The sequence below is a fragment of the Mirounga leonina genome, unplaced genomic scaffold, assembly GCF_011800145.1.
Source record: "Mirounga leonina isolate KUSES-001 unplaced genomic scaffold, KU_Mleo_1.0 Mir_114, whole genome shotgun sequence".
Classification (NCBI taxonomy): Eukaryota; Metazoa; Chordata; class Mammalia; order Carnivora; family Phocidae; genus Mirounga; species Mirounga leonina.
In genome coordinates this window covers 24,599,237-24,611,953 of record NW_023270265.1, presented here as the reverse complement: position 1 = coordinate 24,611,953, position 12,717 = coordinate 24,599,237, and positions in this window count along the sequence as shown.

Genomic DNA, 12,717 nt, shown 5'->3' with positions numbered 1-12,717 from the left:
AAATAATGTGTTCTTACTGGCAGGAGACTGAAGCTGCCAGTATCTTCCAGCATCTTCTTTACCCTGTTTCAAAATTAATGCATGTGATTTCTTTACACAACTTGGACCTCCAGAATCAGGATTTACAAAAGCCAGCATTCTCTCTCTCTCTTTTCTACTTATAGAAGTCACACAAGCTCAATCCAGAAGATTTGGGAGGTGCAGCATATTGGGAGCAAAAGAATCCTCCGAATTTCCACCACCCAAAGGTTCGCACGGTGACCATTCCAGCAGATTTCCTTTTGGTCGTTCATCTTTGCAGGTATGTTTTGTTCATGTAAATGAAAAATTACTGGTGCCATTCTGTGTTGTGGTCATATTTTGTCCTTTACCAAGGGCTTTCCCCACCTTCCCCTACTAAGGACACTGCCTTGCTTGCTTCTCACACTTTCAGGGGGACAAGGCAAGGTGGCGTCAGTGGGGCAGCGGGGGGAGGGTTGTACTTTCTCGGCCTGGCTCCCAGGGGGAAAGCCACGCATCTCCTCCAAGCCCTTGACCTCTGGCTTTAACCCCGGCCTTCTAAACACACCTAACCCGGCCTGCCTCTACAACAATCCATAAGCCATTAGCTGGTGCCACATGAGGTCTAGAGGGTGCATCCCTAAGACCTCAGCTTTTATCCAGGATCCTTGTAATGAACGACCATCTGAAGAATGTTTCTCCATTTCCTGCAGAGGTCTTTGGATAGAGCATGTATGATGTGCCTCCATGTCCTTATATTGAGATCCTCGTGATAAATTTGTGCTCACATTGAGTGTCAGGGAAAAGTTTGCCTCTCCTGACAAATGGCTCTACTTCCTTTTGTCCAATAACTCATATCTCCCCTTTCACTTTAGCTCAATTTAATGTGCAATTGCAGTAACTATCTTCTGCTAGGTTTCTGCTTTAATCATTTCCTCTCTTCATCCATGTGACTTTGGAGATTTCATCTCTAATCTCACTGTCCTGGGGCCTATATTTTTAATTGTCGGTCATCTCAGATTTGTTTGGAAGTTGGTAGGAATACCCGTCATAAATAAATAAACCACCATCTTGACCCATAGGTCACTTCTTTAAGGTCATATCTGCCTTAGTAATTAATAATTCCCTTCATTAACTCCAAGTTCCTTCCTGGTATTTCCAGGCAACTGCACTCAGAACTATTATAAGATGCATTTGGGTACATTAGACCTGAATGAGAAGAATTGGATTTTTTTAAGAGTAAATTAGAATATATTGGTGTTGCTCAGTCATTTTCATGTATAACTGAAGTTCTGGTAAGCCTCTCAGATCAAGTATACTTCTCACGGGGCGCCTGGGTGGCTCAGTAGGTTAGTGTCTGCCTTCAGCTCAGGTCATGATCTCAGGGTCCTGGGATCGAGCCCCACGTCGGGTTCCCTGCTCAGCAGAGAGTCTGCTTCTCCCTCTCTCCACTCATGCTCTCTCTATATATAATAAATAAATAAAATCTTAAAAAAAAAATACACTTCTTACTGTTGTGACAGTAAGTTATTTGCCTGCAAGGACAGTAGCCAAGCCACTTCCATGCCAGCCCACTTGATGACTGATAAAGTAAAAGGCGGAGGGGCTTCTTGGCAGTGCCCAGGGACCCGTGGGAGGGGACACTAGTTTTTCTGACCCAGTTCCTTCACTGAACATTTCCTTCTCCCTTAAGCCCCACCATGGACCTTCTCTGGTGTGTGTCTCTCACTTTGGCGTATGTCACCTTGGTCATCTCTCTATCTCCTAAAGCCCCTTCCCCCTCTCAGAGCCCACTCTTTACATGGTAGATTAGATTAGAGAGCACAATTCTTCCCCCCCCGTCCCTGCAAATACACCCTTCCTCTAGCCTCAGCATGGACAAGTGCATGTCCCCACTCCTTGACTTCACCCTGGTCCCTGGGACTTGCTTTGGCCAATAGCAGAGGGGCCGACGTCACAGTGTATCAGTTGCAAGCCAAGGCCTGCAGAGGCCTGGCAGTCTTCCACTTGTTCTCTGTGTTTCCGCCATGGCCAGGAGAAGAGCTCTGAGGAAACTGCTGCTCCTTCAGCCTGCGGTCTATACGAAGCAGCAGGGTAACTTGTAAATCTGTGAGCAAACTAAGTGCCTTTTGTTGTATGTCACGGAGACACTACCCTTGTGTGTTATACAGCAAAAGCTGACCGATGCACCCTGTGATGGATCCTTCTGGGAAGATCTAGTTCTTTTCTTTGCCCTTATCCTTTGGCCTTGATTCTGCAGACCATTCAGTGCATTCCCAGGTCCCCTGGAAATTCGACTTCATTCCCCTGTGCAGTCCCAGCCTGTCCCAAACACGCCAGCTGAGGTCAGAGTCCTGAGTCTCCTGCTTGTCCCGTGGCTAGAATCTCTAATTAGGTAGCTGTGGAATGTATGCATCTCTGTCCCTGGAATTTGGGTCCTTGACACTAAGCATAGTGCACTGTTCCCAGTGTGAGCTAACAGTATGCTGGGCCCTGCACTTAGTGCCCTCACATGTTAGTTCAGATGCTCCGGAGAGTCACGTGCCAGGGATTATCCTCATGTTCACTGTACATGGGAGGAGACAGAGGCCCTCAAAGGAAAGTAACGCCCAAATCTCCTGGCCATGTGCTAGTCCAGAGTCACCCTCTTAGCTGCCTAAATTCTGTGAATTGGGGGCGCCTGGGTGGCTCAGTCGGTAAAGCATCTGCCTTCTGCTCAGGTCATAGTCTTGGGGTCCTGGGATCAAGCCCCGCATTGGGCTCCCTGCTCAGTGGGGTGCCTACTTCTCCCTCTCCTCCCTGCTCGTGCTTTTTCTCGCTATCTCTGTCTTTCTCTCTCAAATAAATAAATAAAATATATTTTAAAAAATTTAAATTGTGTGAATTGCCAACCAGGTTGGCAGACAAAGCAATCTCAGTCATGCTGGGCTCTCTTCATCGCCGTGCTCGGGGCCAGAAGGCTGGATGAGGGGCCATGTGCTGGGATGGGTAGCTGCCATCTCACCATTGCTCCCTCCCCACACTCCAACGTCCCCCCTTTTCCCTTGCAAGTGGCCTCCTAGATGGGAATTGTGGCAGAAGCCTGTGTAGGTCCCACGTAGGACCCCCTTGCTGTGTCCTGCAGAGCAGGAGCAAGGCCTTGGGGGGGTGGCAAGGGAATGCCCAGAAGCAAGGGAATGATGGATCATCGGGAAGCTTTCTAGAACTTCAGCGGGGAGCTCCATGTGGCTTGCACAAAGGATCACACTTGCTTTTCCAAGTCAATGCCTAAGCCCCCACGACTGCCCCAAGCCATAGAGCCACAGGAAGGCAGAGCTGGATAGGGCCCTGGAGAACTTCAGTTACAGAGGGGGAAACTGAGGTCCATTTCTTTACGCTGCAGGATCCCACTGCTCACTTTCCAGCAGCATCAGCAAGAATTACACTGCCAGAGGAGCATAGCAGTCCTCTTAGTAAGGCTTAGTATAAGCCTTTGTCTTTAACTTAGTTTGAGATTGTATCCCTTAACCCTAATACTGCGTCTGGCACATTACTGCTCGTGTGCTAATCCATTCAGCTGAGACTTGAATGTGCCAGACTATCACAAGGCAGACACTCTCTGGCCCCACATGATACGAGGTGCACACTTTCCTCTAGATGCTCTTCCAGATCTTTTGTTTAGGTGTATAGATTTATATTGTGAAAACCTGTCCCTTTCCCACTCCACAGGCCCCAGGGACAGTTGAATTTGCTCCCCGCAGAAGTCTCTTGGGATGGGAATATGTTTCTGAGCAGATGTGTGCCAATGTCACCCTGGAGAGAAGCCTCCCCCCGCCCCCCGCCGCTTCCTTCCACTTGTTTTCCACATCCTCACAAGTCTGCTTCCTACCTTGCAATGAGGTGTCTCACCTGAGAGATGAGGTTTACTTCCTAAGAAACTAACTCCTTGGAGTGGAGGCCAAAGGTGGGCTCTGTTTGTGTTTGAGGAATCTTCATCTATCCTTTATTGATTCCCTGGGAGCAAAGAAAAGAGAGGGTCACTCCCTTCACATCTTTACCCCCACACCTGGTCCACAGGGATCTTTTGAAACCCTGATTCCTCTGAGAGAGGCCTGAGATCCACTCAGAAATGTCCCCAGAGGCCACCACCCAGCTGTCTCGCAGCAGGGAATGCATGTCCCCACTGCCCTTCAACAGGTCTGCCAGAGGTGACAGCCTGGCCGTCGTCTGGCTTTCGGAGCCGCCCGGTGCCTCCCCCACCCCTCCCCTGACAGGTGTAAATTGGCTCACAAATCCTGCGATTCGTTTAGCCCATGCTCTGCTGAGTTGCCTCGGCGATTTTCTGGTTTATTGCCCGTTGCCTGGTTGCTAAGATTCCTTGTAAATTGCATTGCCCTCTGCTCCGCTCTGCCATTTGTCCAGGCTCAACATGGAAGCTGTTGTCCTGGCATTTGCCACGTGCAGCCTGTGAATTGCTCTAAAGTCAAAGCGCTGCCGCAGGCAGGCCGCCACCTGAATGGCAAAGAGGCTGCACGGTGAGACAGAACCCCAAGGGCACAGAGCTAATTTATGCCACCAGGCAGAACTCATCTTTCTTGCCTGTCTCATTCCGGAGGAGGAATCAATGTATTGAGGTGGTGGGATCACTCAGTGCTCTTGAGATGCTTCTTGATGCCATCACACTCTAGGGACTGTGGTTGACTGAAAGACAGACAGATGGCCCTCCACTAGCACTACAGAGACAGACAGACAAGATGTGAGTGAGAAGAGGTTGAAAGTGCAGGCTCCCATCAGATGATCAAGTCAGGTTCGAATGCAAGCTCTCTCACTTCCTGGCTGTGTGACCTTGAACACCTTACTTCAGCTCTCTGTGCTTTAATTGTTCTTCTATTAAACAGAAGTAACAGGGCGCCTGGGTGGCTCAGTCGTTAAGCGTCTGCCTTCGGCTCAGGTCATGATCCCAGGGTCCTGGGACCAGGTCCCACATCAGGCTCCCTGCTCAGCGGGAAGCCTGCTTCTCCCTCACCCACTCCCCCTGCTTGTGTTCCCTCTCTCGCTGTATCTCTCTCTGTCAAATAAATAAAATCTTCAAAAAAAAAAAAAAAAGAAGAAGTAACAAGAGCACTTACTGCATTGGATTGTTGTGAGGTTTAAATGAGATGATATTTAGAACTCCTACTCCCTGGCATATAGTAAGTGCTCAATAAATGTTAACTATTACTGCTATTATCATCAACGACATCATTGTCCCAAAGCAGCAAGCCGGAAGCCGGCAAACACCGCACCCTTCCCAGCCCTTCACCCAGCTGATTTGTCGCACACTGCAGCGCTGTAATTCTGACCGCTCCTTTGGCTCCGTGTGTCTCGTTCGTTCCCTCCCTTGTCTACCTCCCTCTCCAGCTCCCCCCGGTTGACACACTGTCCTCACATTTTCTTGCACCCTTTAATTGGGAGAGGCGAGTCACTCGTCATAATGAAAAGAGGGGTCCAGGCTTTTGCTCCCAGCACTTCGGAGCAGAATGGTAAATTACGAATCATGTTTCTGTAGATGCCATATTGTTATTTAAATTACAGGCAATGTTTTTATAACATGTACATATGAACTTTTATATAGATAAACTATTTCTATAGGTTCCTCTAAGAAGGCAAATGCACATTCTCCTGGCACAGACCATTTTTCAAATGTTCTCAGCAGGGGTGCCTGGGTGGCTCAGTCAGTTAAGCAACTGCCTCGAGCTCAGGTCATGATGTCAGGGTCCTGAGATCGAGCCCTGCATCGGGCTTCCTGCTCGGCGGGGAGCCTGCTTCTCCTTCTCCCTCTGCAGCTCCCCCTGCTTGTGCTCTCTCTGTCTCTCTCTCTCTCTCTGTCAAATGAATAAATAAAATCTTAAAAAAAAAAAAATGTTCTCAGTAGCCAGAGTGCTGATGGAAGGAAGCATTCCATGGTAACCTTCCTTCTAGCTGTCTTTACAAGAGAACGTTGCAGACCCCTGGGGGCTTAGAAGCCACTTTGGAGATGCTGTCACAGGAACTCAGAGGTGGAAGGAACCTCAGGAGTTACTGAACCCAGACTCTTGCCATGCCCGCGAGCCCCGTTTCCAGCCACCACTCGTCAATGGATACTGCAGATCTCCACACAGAGAGCTTGTTTGCTGATGGGCAGCTCAAGATAGCAGACAGTTACTTCTTAAGTGGAACTGAAATTTACCCTGTTACAATTCCTTGCCCTGCACCTTCTTGGACAACATTGGAAAAAAATGGACTTTTTAAACACAACAGGGTTTTCAAACATTTGACCTGCTCCCTCCCCCATCTTTCCTTTGTCCTCTTTTCTCCAGGCTAAAAAGCCCAAATTCCCTCAAGTATTCCAGGCCCGGTTTCTGGCCTCTTCTCCATCTCGGTCACTCCCCCCGACCACACCCTGGGGCTGACACACCAGCATTAATATACTCCTTACAATGCAGAGCCTGGCCTGGAATGCCTCCGTCTAGATGTGGCCCAGCCGGCCCAGGGGCTCTCACGCCCCTTATTGTGATCCCATGAGGAATTCAGATTTGTTCTGTGATCTAAAATTTGAAGTGGCCCTTCAGTTATAGCTTTGACAGCTAAAACCTCCTCATGTCTTGTTCACCAGGACCGATACTCAGCCATGGCTCTCCTAACCTGCATTTGATTCTTGCACCTAAAAGTGGAACTTTATACATTTGTTCCTTGCAGTCTTGGGCTCTGCATCTCCGTTTCCTCGACCAAGCAGGGATGCTTGCCTCAAGAGGGTAACCTCAACCACTCCAGCACTTAGAGAAGCTCCCTGCATCATTTATTTCTCCTTCCCAGCCTCCGCCATGGTGCTGCGTAAGCAGTAGGCACTCAGTAATAGCTAATTCTTATTTAACCTGCCATGTCACCCCCAAATCGCAAGCTCACATATGTGATATATGTGAAAGCCCTTTGACTATTGCCAGGTGCTGTAAAGATATCACTTATTATTAATGTTGGAAGGGCGACCGAATGCCGATGGAAGGCGGGAGCCATCGGTCGTTTTCTCTGCCCCCACAGTGGCTGGAATGACGCCTTTCACACAGCAGGTGCTCCGTGAAGTCATCGGTTGAACTGAGCTGCAGCGGCTTGCGCTGCATCTTAGACACGGACTTAGAAGAAGAAAGTCCAACATGGGGTCGAAGGTTCTGGCCAGGCTGTGACGGGACATGAGGGCAGAGGACGAAACAGGGCAGTAGAAAGAGAAGTGGGGATGATTCTGAACCTGAAGGGGCTCGTTTTCCAGGTGTCTGCACCAGCCCAGCTGTGTCACTGCGCAACCAGCCAGCCCGTGGCTAAATGGCTTCAACGCAACAAGCGTTGGTGATTGCTCACGAGGCTGTGGGTTAGCGGGGCAGGTCTCAGCCAGGCTTGGCTGGCCTCCACTGGACTCCGTCTTGCATCTGCAATCAGCTGGTGGGTGAGCTGGCATCCCCTCACATGCACGTCTGGCAGTTGGCTGCCGGCAGTGAGTCTCATCATCCAGCAAACTGGCTCCTGCTTATTCACTTGGCCGCTCAACAGGGTTCTAAAGATGAAGCAGATGTGCATAAGATGTCTTGAGGTCTTGGCGTGGAACTGGCCACTGTCACTTCCACTGTATTCCACTGGCCAAAGCAAGTCCCAAGGCCAGCCCATATTTAAGGGGTGAGGGTGGGGGGACCTCTACTTCTTCGTGTGAGGAGCTCAGAAGTTACGTTGCAAAAGGTACATTTATAGTGAGGTATGAAGAATTGGGGACATTTTCATAATCAATTTAATAATCAATCAACCCCTTCCTTGCTTCCTTCCTTCAATCCATTCTTGCATCCATCCATCCTTCCATCCTTCCATCCATCCTTCCATCCATTCACACTGCTTGGATATCGACTATAGGACAGAACCATGCTAAGTGTTGGAGGCATGGCTGGAGAGTGTGCATGTTGGGGACACGAGCCCTAGACTCTAGAAGGGGGTTCCAGTCTGAAGAAAGCCACCATTGAGGCAGATCAGAGGGGGGGCTACCAGTAGCCAGAGTTGCTTCCAGGGGCATGAGTAGCCTCTGTCTTGCTGTGGCCACAGGAAGATGGTCCCCGTGCAAATGCTCCACCCACAGTCATTTGCCCTGGGAGCAGGCTGAACCCCGATGCCCACCCAGCCTTGCAGCTGCTGCAAGCACCCTGAACAATCGATGACTTCAGTCAGTCACTGCGCACGCTGCCACACCGCGTGTCAATCTAGCCCTGGCAAGGACATAAATAACCTGATGGGCCTGGCAGCGATGTCAGCTGCGGAGCTCTGGCGGGGTGACGTGGGACAAGGCGAGGACTGCCAGGCCGAGCGCAGCCTAGGATAGAAAGCCCTGTGCAGAGCTCTTAGCAGGGCACCGTTATAGCTCAGTTTTATGAGCTCTTAAATCTCAACATTTACTAAAATGAGGGAGCCCGGCAGGAAGATGAAGCACTGTTGGGCCCTTTAAATCATCAGCACCGGCCATTCTGGGGGCTAGATTTGTTTTAGATCCTGGCATGATCTCTCTGTCAAAGACCCAGGGAAGTGAGCAGTAGTTAGGAGCTCGGGTTCCTTGCCAAGTTCTGCCACGTAGTAGCTGCATGACCTTGAGCAGGTGACAGAACATCTCTGGGCCTCAGTTTCCTCTTCTGTAGGTGGGGCTGTAAGCACTTGAAAGAGAATGCCTAGGAAGTTCAAGGGTGCTATTATAGGATACGGTGACTCTGGGGGCCCCAGGAAGAACCCCTCTCCTCCCTCCTCACTCCACCATGACCTGGAATGCCAGAGGCCCAGGACTCACATTTCCGTAGAAGCCCTCAACTCTTAACCAGCCAGAGTCAGAAAGAGATGCTCTGACCCAACCTTAAATGGCTCAGATCCTGGAATACTCTGTAATCACTCAGAGTTGCCCTTGGGCCCAGGGTAGAGAGGAGGCATGCTGCTTCATGCTGAGAATTTGCTGAATGACTCCGGACAAGTCACCTAAACTCTCTGAGCTTCGTAATGCTCCCAGGGACTCTGGCAGAATAAACACTGCATCAGGATGAACGTCCTTTAGAAATTGTAAGTCTCTGCATAATTCATTCATTTGTTCAACAAACATTCACTGAACGCCAGGAAGCAAGTATTCTGCCAAGCCCTGGAGATGGAAAGAAGAGCGAGCCTCCGTCCTTGCCAGACCCTCCCGGCTGTGTGGACAACAGGAAGTCATCAGGACAGGGTGTGGGGGAGCCCAGGGGAGAGTGGCAGGTGTGCCCCGGTGTCAGGGAGGCTTCACGGAGGAGGCAAGCACAAATTAAAGCATGACAACCCAAAGGGCTTAGCCAGGCCAAAGGCTGAGAGAGAGCAGGCGGGAAAGGACAAGAAGAATGAGATGACCATGTGGCCATGTGACCGTGAAGGGCAACTGCAAGCTGACCGGCTGGGGCCTGGGGCTCCTATCAGCAGCAGGAGATTAGGAGGGGGAAGAAGGGAAGGTGAGCTCATGGAGGACCCCGGAGGCCATGCTGAGGGAGCTGGAGCTAACCTGAGGTCATGGGGTGTCAGTTAGCCACAGCGGCATGGGCTCTTGGAGGAGCTAACTTGTGCTCACACGTGTCCTGAGCACTAACTGCATGCAGAGCACCACGCCACGCACGGGTCTTCTCCCGAGAAGTCACCCTAAAGGTAAGGCAGTCGTCATCTGCATTTTACAGGGAAGGTAACAGTGTGCCTCGCCTGAGGCCACCTAGCCAATCAGAAGCAGAGCTGGCTCCGGACCTGGGGGGCCATGCATTACCCCTTCTCTGGGACCCTGGGTGAAGGGCAGTCTCCCCCACTTTCCCCAGGACCCTCAGAATGAGGGTGTCCTCAGGCCCCCCCGCACGGGCTGGTTCACCCACACCTGCTGCGCTTCTCACTCCCGCTTGCCCATCTCCGTCGCTGAGAACAGGCATCACCCCATCCAAATTTAACCTCCCCCAGGACCTAGCATGGAACCTGCCAGTAAACTCTGTCCCCAGAGAGGGCACTTTGAAACCCTCTTCATTAGACTCCTAATGTGGGAAATTAAAACTATGAGCTCGAAGGTTTTCAGGACAGTGAATAATATTTACAGTAATACCGTTTTAGAAGATCAAATATTTATAACAGGGTAGACTCCATCATGCTGCCCATTGTCTGAGCTTCTGGGGCTGCAGCAGCTGCATTATGGATGCGCCCAGTCATTAAAACACTTTCAAAACCATTTGTGCTCCTGATATCTCCTCTCCAGGGGCCAGGCTATGGCCCGGTGCAAGAAAAGCTACCCAGGGCTCAGTGACTGTAGCAATGTCCCCCCGTCCCCTCTCTCTTGGGCTAGGGGGCTGCTCCCACTTTGTTCAGGTGCTGGGGTTCCCATTGGGTCCTTTCCCATCATCCATCATTACAGTTGATCCTGTGATTACCCCCCTTCTTTCTGGGTTCCCACCTAAGCGTTCGTTCCTTAAAGGGCAGACACTGTCGGCCTTCTGCATGCTATCTCCTCAGGGCCTAGCACAGAGCCTGACACATGGTAGTGGCTGAATAATTATTACTGAAGGAACACCATGCCCCCAAACTCATAATTCTTTTTAAGAGCCTACTGTGGATCCATCAAAGAGGGATTTTGCTAAATCTTTTTTTTCCTCCAACTCTGTTTTCTGCATATGCTTTCTTGAAAGAGACTCCATTTTACAAGGGAGTATTTTTTTTTTTTTTGGTCTGATTTTAAGTCATTACTTCCAGGTCTAGAGTGTATCCCTTGCTTACCTGCTCCCTCTTAGTTCACTGCTGAGTTCAGAAGTAGGCAATGTTTTCTGGGAGGAGGCCAATCAATGTCCGGGCTTCCTGGCCTTTACAGAATGTCCTCCTGTAAATTCCTGCAGAGACCCCGCAGGGACACCAGGTCCTTTTCTGGGTTTTATTGGATAGCTCGGTAAGATGCAATTTAGGTCAGGGAGAGAGTGGCCCTGATCCCAGGATAGTCCCTTCCCTGGACTGATTGAGAAGTGGGGTGTACCGACTCTGGAGCCTGAGGCCAACATCTGTGATGTGGCTTTGACAGAGACAGCATCCTTTTGCATGGGCAGGCGGAGACAGACGAAGCAAAGTGTAGCCAGGAAGCAATGAGGTTATGTTTGGCTAATGAAATGAAGCTGATTTTCTGGTTTCACTCCGAAGGCCAAAAGAGGTCTTCAAGAGTGTTTTCTACCAGTTCTATTAGATGTGAAGTCTAATGAGATACTTTCTGAAAATTTTAAATGCCTTACATTTATCATTTTGCCTGTACCTGTATCCAGTTTCTACCTCCCCAAATACGGATGAATTAGTGACAAACGGCTTCTCTCAAACGTCCTGCTTACTTACGTGTTCAATGATTTTACCCTTCATTATAGATCAGTGGTTCTCAAACTTGTCCGTGCGGCTGAGCACCTGGAAGTTAAGGGCTTTTTGCGGAACACCATGAAATACTGATATATTTAATCCCATTATATGAGCCAGGAACAATTTCACTAGCAGAAAATATGACTCTATGAGTGTGTGCAATCTAATATTATGACCACAAACACACGTGTCCTACAAGAAAAAAAAAAAAGCTGCCAAGCTGAGATTGGCTCTGCGTGCAGTTTCTCTTTGGTATCTGTTTGTTGCTTGTTCATTCATGCTGTTTTCTTCTGAGGCTGCCCAATGGTCAAGGAGCAGTAGGCACCAAAGCCTTAAGAAAGAACTCAAGGGTGGAGGTGAGCAGACTGAGCAGGTGGGAGCAGGAATCCAGTCCATGAGGGTCAAAAAGCCCCTCCCAGCTGCCCAGACGAGGGGCTCTGGTGTCTGCGGTGCCCCCAGGGACTTGGCTGCCTCCCCCGCACTGTTCCCAGGCCCTGCAGCTGCCAAGACCTGGGGCTAAAGCCCTCGATTCCTCGGCTGATCCGTGATCTCATGTTCTCATACAACCTTACGTCACCTGGGCCAGTCTCTCCCTCATGACCGTGACAAACCAGGTGGGTATAACTGGAAGGATGGAGAAGCAGGAAGTCACCACCTGACAACCCATGTCACCCAGGAGAGGCCCCACCCAGATAATCCAGGATGATCTCACCCCTGGCCTGAGCAGGTGCCACCCAAGGAAGAGGTTAAGAGGCTCCTGATTTTTGTTCCCTTCTCTCCTGCCACAGCACCACCCTGTGCTCTTTTTAGAGCCACCATCCTCGTGGACTCCAGTCTTCCACCAATGTTTTCCCCACTTAGTTCTGTACCCACTGAGTTCTGTACCAGTTTCCTAGGGCTGCCATAACAAATGACCACAAACTTGGGGTCTTAGGACAACAGAGATTTATTTTCTCATAGTTCTGGAGGCCAGAAGCCCAAAATCAATATCACTGGGTCAAAATCAAGCAGGGCTGCACCCCCTCCAAAGGCTAGAGGAGAGATTCCTTGCCTCTCCCAGCTGCTGGTGTCTCCAAGGGTTCTTAGGCTTGTGGTTACTTGACTCCAACTCCTGCCTCTCACTTCATCTGGTCTTCTTTTCTGTCTCTTATAAGGGTTTAGGGTCCACCCAGATAGTCCAGGATGATCTCACCTCAAGATCCTTAATCTGAGCTCAACTACAAAAATCCGTTTGCCAAATAAGGTCACATTCATAAGTTCTGGGGATTGACACATGGATATATTTTGGGGGAAGGGGACTGGGGGGTAGGGGACACTGCTCAACCCACT